At 44.1% G+C, this 9,818-nt stretch overlaps 1 long non-coding RNA gene across 1 annotated transcript; it reads left to right on the forward strand.

Annotated features, from left to right (window-relative positions):
• Positions 1-891: 891 nt before the first annotated feature.
• On the forward strand, positions 892-9,443 carry LOC113970373. The gene is made up of 4 exons (XR_003535159.1): positions 892-989; positions 2,740-2,804; positions 6,137-6,354; positions 9,342-9,443. It is a non-coding gene; the product is annotated as an uncharacterized LOC113970373 (long non-coding RNA).
• The last annotated feature ends 375 nt before the right edge of the window (positions 9,444-9,818 follow it).

Here is a 9,818-nt window from a genome sequence, read left to right on the forward strand (position 1 = left end):
TGAGACTCTCCAGGGTATCCAAAACACCAGACAACAGCTCACAGATGTGATGCAGTCCCTAGAAGATGCATCTGTGGGGATAGTGACTAAATGATCTATACTCCCTTTTGCTGCTGGAGTTTTAGTGTTAGAATTAGATTGTCCTGAGAACATATCCAGATCCCATGCTGCCACCTTCCCACCCAGTAAGAAACTCTCTTGCAAAGTGCAGACATGGGCTGGTTTAGATTTTTCAGCTGCTTTATTTCCCCATGCTAACCAGAGCGTGCAGTTGTAGCCTAAGAAGATCAACTTCTAGTCTGATAGTTAAGGGAATGAGAAGGAGGAAAGCTTTGAGATGTTTGGACAATCTCTGGATGGATTTGGAGGAACTCTGGAGAAAAGACACCTACCTTCCAGAAAAAACTTGCAGTCTGTGAGCTTTAGGCCTACACTAATTCTCTGGTAACTCTCATGATCTTTGTTAAATGTGGGTCATTCCCACTGGCAGAGCAGGATAAGGGAACAATGCATTTGCTTGTGCTGCCTGCACGGTGCATAATGAAAATATTTTACTGGGAGTTTTGCATGAAATGCAGATTTTTGTGTGAAAGGACACAAAATAATATATTTTCAGTGGTGAGTTCCAAACTTCTGATTCTGTCTTACTTAGACTTATATCTTACACAACACATGATTATAATTTTCGGGTAGAAGTTTTAGAATTATCCAAAGTGATTAAAGAGGAACAGCAAAGGAAATAATATTTTTTTAATTCTCCTTTTCCTACTGTCTAGCATGCAAAGAAATAAAATCAACCAGGCAGCTGCACACCTCTGACTTCATAATTGCTGGAAGTGAGTCCTTCTGCTTACGTAACACTGAGCTTCCATTTCCAAACACTTGTGGTTATCCATGATTCCCGGCCCTAGTGAAAGCAGTGACAAAATGCTAACTAGCTACAGTGCTACTGGATCCAATATTGATGGCAAACACTTAGGCTCCAGATGGTTAGGAAGATTTCCATTTTCCATGTGCATTATTTCCATATTTTGTAGATTCACAGACATATTTTGCTTTAATCTGTGGTATTTGTTTTGTTGTGATAGCAGACAGTAAATCGTGCCTTAAAACTGATGCTTTCAAAGCCCTGAGACCAGCTTTAGAAATGTTTCATAAGGTTCTCTGTATGCTTGTTTAGTGTTTGTTTAGCTTTAAAACTGCTTATATGGGCTCTGTATCGTGGGAGGTCAAGCCAGGAAGGTTATGCTGCTTGCTGAGTCACCACTGAACAGACAGGGGCCTTCCTTAATTTCATAGAATCATAGAATCCTGGAGTGGTTTGGGTTGGAAGGGACTTTAAAGATCATCTAGTTCCAACCCCCTGCCATGGGCAGGGAACCTTTCACTAGACCAGCTTCCTAAAAGCCCCATCCAACCTGGGCTTGATTGACAGCAATTTTTACCTCATCAAACCATATTTGGTTAATTTATTTTGGTGTCTTCTTCTTCATGCCTTTAGGATAAAACAGGCCAAATTAGGTGTATTTCTCTCGAGGGAGAAAAGGTTGGTTTTCCTGGGTGTGTGATACAAACCTGAACAAGCATTTGTCCATATGCTGCTCGGAAAAGTTAAGTCAGCATCCGGCTGCAAAGAGAGCACGTTAAATGCTATTAGTTTAGTTGGAGAAACAGCTGCAAGGCCCACCTGACCAAAAGTGCTTCCCACTCCTTGCAAGTGTGCACAGCCCCACATTCGGGAATGTCAGCAGGGTGAGGCATCGGGAGCTGGGAGTTTTCCCTCATTAGCAGACAGTTCTGCTGCTGTAAAGCCAGGAAAGAGGAGATGGAGGGGGAGGATGGGGAAGAGCAGTGCCCCAGAGGGAGGGACGCCAGGCAATAACAGGAAGAACAATTCCAGGGCTTAAATGAAGTGGCAAGACCCAGGAAGAGGATGGGACAGCAGCACGGAGGGCTTGTTGCTCCTAATTTGCAAGAGGCTTTATTCCATGAGCTGGAAGGGTACCTGCCTGGGGAGGCAGGCAAGGAAATGGCACCTGACACGTGGCATCCTCAGCATGTCAGTCAGGAGGCAGGGAGTCAGCAGCAGGGTGCTTTTAAGCAACTTGCCTCTCTTTGCAACCTTTAGCAGCCTCATCTGTGCACCGTGGCAGAGACTGGGGGGACGTGACAACCGTGCTGATGAGGGGGTGGTTGTGGTTGTGATGACTGGGAGGTTCAGTGGTGAGATGCTTCCCATCAGTGTGCAGGTGGCTGGTGATGCTCCTGGCTGCTGTCTGGGGAGGGGTGCTCTGCTCCCCTTCCAAGTTTAGAGAGTGGCCAAATACAAAAGAAATTAAACATCAAAAATGCATGTCGGGAGAATCCGAGATAAGCTGACAAAAGCCAGGGAATTCAGGGCTACTTCCAGCTAATGCTCTGATTTTTACCAGCCTGGGGAGAACAGGGAAAAAGGTAGTCCCAAGGTCACTTCAAATCACAGGGCTTTGTGAAGCATTGCTACTGTTAGCAGAGGAGTTGAGCTGGCAGAGGGGAGCTGCAGAGGTACAGGCCTATAAAATGCATTATTAAAGAAAATCTGAACGAAATGGCAACCAGAATGGAAAATAGCAAATAATACTTACAGCATTAGAAATTCATTTCAGTTTTATGGACTATAGCTTGGGTATAAATATAAAGCACTGCATTAAAATTCATGATAACAGATTATAGTCTTCTCCCCTATCCGTTCCTCTGCAGACATTGTGCTTGCAAGAGAGCTCAGCCCAGCAACTTAGGGACAGGGCTGATAATTCATGTGGCAGGTATTGGTGGCTCCCTCCATTCCCCACTTCAAAGGTAGCCAACAGGTAGCACCACCAAGCCCAAGGACAGCCATCCAGACAGCTCAGCCTGACATCAGGAGACAAACTGCTGCAGGTGCTCAGCGATGCTGAGAGGAGCTGTGCTGACGCCTGACAGGAGGGTAGATGGAGGCACACGCCTTTCTCCACCTGAACTTCATCTGTCACTGCCAGTTTTTGATCTCCTACAGTCTTAATGAATTATTTTCTACAACTGTGATGCGTTCTAATTCTCTTTAAGATTATTCCAGCTGAACTGGACACATATCTACATGAAACAGAAGTAGCAGTGGCATAGCTAAGATTTTGTCACAATTTTCCTTTTAATACAGCTTTACTAATCTCCTTGCTGTGTTGCTACTGGAGGTTTTTTGGGACTGTGTCCTGTGTGAGAGATAGGGATTGCTTTCTATTTCCCACAATTTTCTGGAGAGCATCATTAAAACTGTCAAGGGGAGGTGGGAATGGATGATGTTACTCTGTATGTGGAAGGTAGGGATGAATGTAGATATGATTTGTTGCTGCATTTCCTGTGGCTCCAAGTTTGAGGAGCAATTACTGTTCCTAACATGTAAGGATGATGGGGGAAACATGTTCAGCAGCCTCTGATGGGACATCATTTTTCAGTCAGTTGACAGATTTGAAAAACTTGCCTGAGGTATTTATTATGTTTGAACAATATTGTAAAACACCTTTGATATCCAAACTTCATGATTGCTGGCCTGAGATCCAGGTTCATGTGATGTTTCTTGTGAAGCTGATGTGCAACACAGAGATACTTTGCATTATAATACTCTTTGATTTAACAGTGTGAGCAAAGTGCTGCTGTGGGGAATACCTGAGCTGAGGAGTTATCTGAGTTTTCTTTTTTTTCCAAAAAAAAGACAGGGTTCTTCAAAAGACAGTGAACATTTTGTAGTGAACATTTCATAAGACGTGAACAGTATTGGCATTGTGATCCAGAGAGGCAGGAAAAACTCACAGTTCTGATTATCATGGATTAGGGCACGGATGTGTACACTCGAGAACAGAGTCACAGCAAGGAAGTACCAGCATTGCCCCCATAAATACCTGGGGGTATTTATGTATTTATATATCCTGTTGAATGCAAAAAACAAAGACATGTTTGCTTTCCTCAGCCACAGCAGCAGGTTCTGCTCAGCACAGGTAGAGCGAGTCGATATTTAAAATTAATTGCTGTTGCTGTTCTAGTGAGGGTCACAGGGACCTCCCAAACTGATCATTCATGAAGGCACCTCAGGGTGTGGAATCTCCCTCACTGGAGATGTTCCAGAACTGTCTGGACACAGACCTGTGCCATGTGCTCTGGGATGACCCTGCTCGAGTGGGGAGGTTGGACCAGATGACCCTTCCAACCCGACCCATCCTGTGATTCTGTGACTCTCAGTGGATGTCAGCCCAAGGGAACTACCAGGAGATATTTCTTTTTTAACTAGCAGGCCACTGAGGGTCTCTGGAAAGCAAGGCAACTCTCTCCTACCTATGCATGATGTGCCTGCATGAAGCTTTGTGTCTTTGAATTAGTGTTTGATGTGATAAACTCATATCGATCCGTGCCAGTTCATGCATTTTATTTGCTCCGTTCAGTGAGGAAACCTCTAATGGTCTCCAGTTTTGTTAGGGTGTATTTAATATCATAAATAAAAACAGTTAGTCCTGTTCATCAGCAGTATAACCTTGGAATGAACTGCCTGGAGGACCTGAGCTCCACGTGGGTGGACAGCACTGTGTCGAGGGAGAGCACGTGCGACTGGAAATGTTAGCATTGGCTCCCTGGCTGGCTGTGCAGCTGGGTGCATTTTATACTGGACAAAGGTCCTTTCTGGGAGAGGGAAAAAGGGACGAGTTCATCATTCAGGGGGTGCATTCAGCAGCACACAATCCCCACTGAGTCACTCTGAAGTGGATGGCAGGGCAGGAAATCACAGCTGTGGGCAGCGAGTGCCTCCCGTGCAGTCATCAAACACTCCCCCCACTGCCAGAAACAGCCACCCACAACAGGAGCAAGAGGAGATTTTTGCCATCTATTTTCTCTAGGTCTGCATGGCTGAAACAAGCCCAGTATTTCTACCCCCTGTAGCTGCACAGAGAGCTTTTTAAAAACAATGACATGAGCAGTGTCTGCCCGGTGTGGTGACAGCTCCTGTAGGCAGCGCTCAGACAGCAGCAACAGCAGTGGGATGTATGAATTGCCCAAATTAATCTTTTGGGTCAATTTGAAGCCTAAAGTTGGGAAAGGCTAATGTAGCTAATTTCACTGCTAATCAATTTAGCAGAAACATCCAGTTAATACAGTTGTGTATTAATCCTAAATAATTTCCTTGGACTTTCCCAAGGGCCTCCACTGTGATGATCTTTGATGCTGAAAGCTCTGATTTTCTCCCCCTTCACTTCCTACTTTGAATCTGCAATTCTGCATTTTCAGAACAAAACTCTGCAGCATGCAGAACACTGATGATACAAAGCAGGATAAAATAAATTAAATTAATTTGCAGTATAGATAGTGCAGTGGATACTGCACTAGTTTATTTCTTTTCATGTTTAATTCTAAAAAAATCCCTCTACTGCCATTATCTGATTATTTTTCTCTGGATGGTACTTTGCAGTCTTTCTTCAGATTTCTACTTTAGTTTTCTGGGCCTGCACAATTTAAGGAAAGCCTTGATTATAGTCTTATAAATAAAGTAAATGTATTTGAGGACAGGAGTGGGGATAAAACAGTAAATACAGCAAAGTCTACAGGAGGGGCAGTGATTGGATGCCTTGTCAGGGCATTGTCTGGGTCAGTCATCTGGATGTGGAGGGGAAAAGCTGGGAGAATCCATTCCATTCATATATGAATTTCTAATGACTCGATGTTGCAATTAATGCTGTGGTCCAGTAGACAAGGTGGTGCTTGGAAAAGACTTCCTAGACCATCAAGTCCACCCTGTGCCCAATCCCCACCTTGTCCCCCAGCCCAGAGCACTGAGTGCCACGGCCAGGCCTTCCTTGGACACCTCCAGGGATGGAGACTCCACCACCTCCCTGGGCAGCCCATCCCAGTGCTTAACAACCCTTTCAGTGAAGAAATTCCTCCTGATGTCCCACCTGAACCTTCCCCTGGTACAGCTTGAGGCCTATCACTGGGAGAAGAGGCCGATCCCCACCTTGGGGTAGGAGCAGAAATGTGAACATGTATAGCTTTGCTATCTCCCACATGCTTTTTCAGTGTTATGCAGGAATGGGTAGAGAAAGAGAGAAAATTAATTTTCTGGATGTTTGTTTTGAAGGAATTGAGATCACCTGTCAGCCTGATGAAACAGCTGATGAATCAGAACTGGAAGTTTAAAGGGGAGGATGAAGTATTCTGTCCTCCCATATTATGGAAATGGACTAAACCCAAGGAAAAAAGGGGCTGGAGAACACAATGCAGCACAAAGCAAGCCTTGCAAATATTGCAGCCTGGGAGATTTCTCTTTGGGTGATCAGACAGGAACAGGACAGGATGGTATGCACACACACTCTGAGCCTTAAATCCTCTCTTTTAATCTTTATCAGACACAACTATTTCTAGGGAATGAAGGCACTTGGTACAAAGGGAAGGGTGACATGACAGGAATACTTGTAAGCAGAAGCTGTCATGTGTTTTTGATCATTTTGCTGCTGTAAAGAACATCTTGATGCATCTTGTCTTTCAAGAAATAACCGTAGTTGTGTCTCTCATTCTGTCTAGTTACTTGTTAATGCTCACTTCTGCAGACCTCTGTGTTTTCCAGCTGCTACAGATGGGATGAGCTGTGGTGCCAGGCAGCCTTTCCATGTTCTGGGTTTTCCTGTGTGGAACAAGAGAATGTATTGAGCTATAAATGGGAACAAAATGCAGTGCTATATGGGAGACAACAGGGTGGGATTGTGGGGATGTTGGAGAGGTGTTTATTTATTAAGTCTCAGAGAGTGAAGTTGCAGAAACAAGCGATTTTTCAATTTTTTTATTACCCAGTAGTTCTGGAGTCTCTAAGAAAACCAGCAGAAATCAGTGTGTTCACCAATCCAACAAGCAGTTTTTTATAAACATGTCAGATGGTGACCAAAATGTGGTAAATTGCAAATGCACCCAAGGAAGCAAGAACACACCTACAAAAGAAACCACAGGCACCATCTGTCTTTATTTAGGAAGTGCAGTCTTCCCACTTCTTCCCCTTTCCTTTCCACTCCCTTCCTCTTCAAATGACTTCCAACTATCATACTGTCTTTGTATAAAGCTCTCGAGTTCTGCCAACAGGTTTCAGTGCAACAACAACAAAAAAAGCCTTATTTTTCTTTTCTCCCTTATCATTGTTTATGTGAAGCCATTCGGCTGCTGAAATGAAATGTCCACCATTCATTCGCATGCTGTAAATTCCCTTTTCCCCGATAGGGAACTGAGCTGTGGGAGACAAGGATCACAGACAATATTTCTTAGAATGCTTATTATTCATTAAGCTGTTATTAGTGATCAAAACAAGCCGTTATTATTAATGGCAAATAACTATTCACACGGCACATTCGCTCTCACAGTTCACTTGCACAGTCATGGATCACACAGCTCCCAGTTGGAGCAGCAGCTTTGAGGCCGTTTGCTCGGAAGCAGAGGGTTGTACTGATGTCCTGGTGGCTCCTGTGTGCGAGTGACCTTTAACAAATGCAGCAAACTCTTGGTCCTGTGTTTATCAATTCTTGAAGGTTCAAGAGGATCATTAGTTCTCCTGGACTTATCAGTTCTCAGGAAGCTTTTTCACTCTTTACCTTCTCTTTTTGGCATGCTGTTGTCTTGCAGCTTCTTCTTCCATCTAAATTTATAGGTACCTGCAGCACCCACTCACATGAAAAGGGCCTTTATGATGCTGAAGATTTACATTGTAAAGTTTACTGTGTGTATTTTATTAACATTAAGAGGCAATACATTAATGACATGCAAGTAAAAAGTAGTAGTGGTAGTTATCACATCCATCCATCACTTATGCCAAAGACTGCTGCAATGGGGAGCATAAGCTCACAAAACATTCCTTCAAGCTGTGCCATGTCAGTTAAGTTTCTGCAGGTTTGCACTGCAAGATCAACCCCCTGACTGCTTTTTGCAAGGGACTGGAACTGTTCTGGATGAAATGGTCAGAGCAAACAGACCCACCATTATGTCAGCACTTTTCTCCTTCCTCGTTTTTAAAGGTTAAAATATAAGAATTGCTGTGAAAAGCCTGGCATAAGCCATAACATCCTCCCTACCTTGATGATACTCAAATACTGAAAGTTTGAAAAAAAAAATTGTAACTACACAGAAAAACACTGTCTTTATCCTCTATTAATTATGTTGTGAGGACTAGTTTTGCATCTATACCACTCCCAAAGCTTTTTCCCCTGTACTTGGCACTGGTGAGGCTGCACTTGGAATCCTGTGTTCAGTTTTGGGTCTCTCCCTGCAGCAAAGACATTGAGGTGCTGGAGGGTGTCCAGAGAAGGGCAACAGAACTGGGGAAGGGGCTGGAGCACAAGTTTGATGAGGAGCAGCTGAGGGAGCTGGAGGTGTTTAACCTGGAGAAAAGTAGGCTCAGGGGAGACCTTCTTGCTTTCTACAACTACCTGACAGGAGGTTGTGCCTGGGTGGGTGTCTGTCTTTTCTCCCAGGAAACAAGTGTCGTGATGGGATGAAGTGGCCTCAAGTTGCACCAGGGGATGTTTAGATTGGATATTAGAGAAAATTTCTTCATGGAAGGGGTTGTCAAGCTTTGGAACAAGCTGCACGGGGAAGTGGTGAAGTCACCATCCCTGGAACTGTTCAAAGAACATGTGGATATGGCACTTGAGGACAGGGTTTAGTGGTGAACATGGTGGTGGTGCTCATTTTATGGTTGGACTTGATGATCTTAGAAGTATTTTCCAACCTTAACATTTCTATGATTCTACGATTCTAAACAACTCCATATAACACATCAGGCTCCTTTCTATGTGAAACCACTTTTCCAAACATCTTTGTCTTGGTTGGACTTTCTCAGCAAGAAGACTAGGGGAATTAGGGTGGTTCTAATGTTTAAAACCAGTGAGAGGAGACCAACAGCGTGACTTTCCACAGCAGAAACACTGCACAAGGTCAGAGAAAGCTGGTTAAAGGAGGAAGTGACTCTCTGATCTGAACAAGTCAGGCAAGGGAGGAGCAGCCCTAGATGACCTTAACTGCACCCCAAGCCATCCTCAAGATTATTGAGAAAACTGAGGGCAAGGAAGGTATCACAATGTTCATCTTTTGTCTTGATACCTGTGGTGAAGGGAGTTTTGCTGGCTGACCCTGCAAAGTACATATACAATGGGCTTTCTCTGAGAAGGTCCTTGAAAGATAAACTTAGTGCCAGAGCATGTTTTGGATTGCAGAGGTAGGGAAAAGATGAGCTTGTTTTATGATGTTGGAGTCTGCACACATCTTGCTGGATGCCAGTAGTCCTTTTCCTCTGGGTTTTTGTCTAGGAAGAAAACCAGAGAGGGCAAATGAAGAGGCACTGCTGGAGTGTTACCAGAAAAGGAGAAACAGAAGAGCACATTTGTCTGCAAAAGAGAACATGAAGGGCTGAGAAGGTGGTGGTACCTGGCATTAAAGTCACCCATTTAAGCCTGGGAAAACATGTCCTTATGGCACATATCTGAGTAGCTGCTATGTTTTATGAACACTGAAAGACATGACTTGTATCATATGTTTTCCCTGAGGTTTGTGTGACTACTCAAACAACATATGTTTCACTGTCCTTGTTCATCACCAGAACATCTTGACAGAATGATGGTCTCTAAATCATTCAGTTCTTTCTCCTGTTACTCTGTTACATGGGACATGTCCTTCTCTGAAGTTTTAGAGTCACAGAATCATAGGAACTGGTCAGGTTGGAAGGGACCACAGCGGCTCATCTGGTCAAACCTCCCTGCTCCAGCAGGGTCATCCCAGAACACATG

Source organism: Neopelma chrysocephalum, unplaced genomic scaffold (genome assembly GCF_003984885.1).
Source record: "Neopelma chrysocephalum unplaced genomic scaffold, ASM398488v2 Primary Assembly neopelma1_76, whole genome shotgun sequence".
Classification (NCBI taxonomy): domain Eukaryota; kingdom Metazoa; phylum Chordata; class Aves; order Passeriformes; family Pipridae; genus Neopelma; species Neopelma chrysocephalum.